The sequence below is a fragment of the Orycteropus afer genome, unplaced genomic scaffold (genome assembly GCF_000298275.1).
Source record: "Orycteropus afer afer isolate SDZICR_OR568_19922 unplaced genomic scaffold, OryAfe1.0 scaffold00882, whole genome shotgun sequence".
Taxonomy (NCBI): Eukaryota; Metazoa; Chordata; class Mammalia; order Tubulidentata; family Orycteropodidae; genus Orycteropus; species Orycteropus afer.
The window spans coordinates 386734-388481 of record NW_006922469.1 but is presented as its reverse complement, the minus strand read 5'-3'; positions in this window follow the sequence as shown (position 1 = coordinate 388481).

Sequence of the window (1748 nt, the reverse complement as noted above, 5' to 3'; positions counted from 1 at the left end):
ACTTGTTATAACTAGCTTGAATGAAGAACAGTATTATTTTGGCTTTTCATGTAAAGATGATGATAAACTATGATTAGTAAACTGGTTCTCTAAAATTTGAAATGGAGAGAACATGAACAGAAAATAAGATTATGAATAATCTAATTTGATCTAAAATTGGAAGTCCAAGTCCAATGCTTTGTATTTTCAATTATGGAAAATATAACATAGATTGAGAGGGAATATGAAAAAGTTACAAAGTGATAGAAGTCTTAAAAGATTTCCTCCTATAAGAATATTTAATATAAAAAGGGAAGGCAGAAGGAAAGCTTAATTTCTGTATTCATTTTAAAGAAATTATTTAAAAAAATAATAAACATTTTTCATCTACTAACTTACCCTAACATGTGGTCTTAAACAGAGATACATGGAAATTCAGAAGTCATAGAGTTTAAACTAATAAAGAACAGTTGCTTTATGTCTGCTGTTGTCATTGTTGTTAGATGTGGTGAGTTAGTTCCTACTCCAAGCAACACTACATAAAACGGAAGAGAATACTGTCTGATCCTGTGTAATCCTCACAATTATTGCCATGCTTAAGCCCATCCTGACAGCCACTGAGGCAATCCATTTCAATGAGAGTTTTCCCCATTTTCCCTGACTCTCTACTTTACCAAGCATGATATAATTCTCCAGTGATTTGTCCCTTCTGACAATATGACCAAAATATGAAAGAAAAAGTCAAGCCATTCTAGCTTCCAAGGAGAATTTTGGCCCTGTATTTCCTCTAAGACAGATTTGTTCCTTCTACTATCAGTCCATGGTGCATTCAATATTCTTCACCAACACCAAAATTCAAGTCAATCAATTCTCCTGCCATGTTCCATATTCAGGTCTCACATACATATGAGGCTATTGATAATGCCATGGTTGGGTCAGGAGCACCTTACTATTCAAAGTGATGTCTTTGCTTTTTAACACTTTGAAGGGGTCTTTTGCAGAGGATTTACCCAAAGTAGTATGTCATTTGATTTCTTGACTGCAGTGTCCATGGGTGTTGATTGTGAAAACAAATATTAAGTCCTTGACAACTTCAATCTTTTCTCCATTTATCATAATGTTTCTTATTGATGCAGATGTATTTTATTTTCTTTATCTTGATTTATATTCCACACAGAAGTCTTTGATCTTCATCAGTAGGTTCTTCAAGTCATTATTTTCAGCAAACAATATTGTGTCATGTGCATATCACAAATTATTAATGAATTTTCCTGGAATCCTCCTGCCATGTTCTTCTTCATATGTCCAGCTTCTTGGTTGATTTGCTCAGCATACAGATTGAATAAGAATGGTGAAAGGATAAAACCCTAAAAATACCATTCTTAGTTGTAAGCCATGCAGTATTCCCTCGTTCAATTGGAACAACTACCTCTTGGTTTATGTATAGGTTCCTCATGAGCATAATTAAATGTTCTGGAATTCCCATTCTTTGGTGATTTATCCACAATCTATTATGATACACAGGAGCTCTGGTGGCATAGTGCCTTACACATTTGACTGCTAGTTCTAACCCATTAGCCACTCTTCAGAAGGCAGACTGGGCAATCTACTTCCATAATGACACCATCTCAGAAACCCAAGGGAGGTCACTAGGAGTCAGATCTGACTTGATGACAGTAAGTTTCGTTTTTGGTTTTTATTATGATACACATAATCTTTGCAATGTCCATAAAACACAGGTAAATATCTTCCTGGTATTCTTTGCTTTT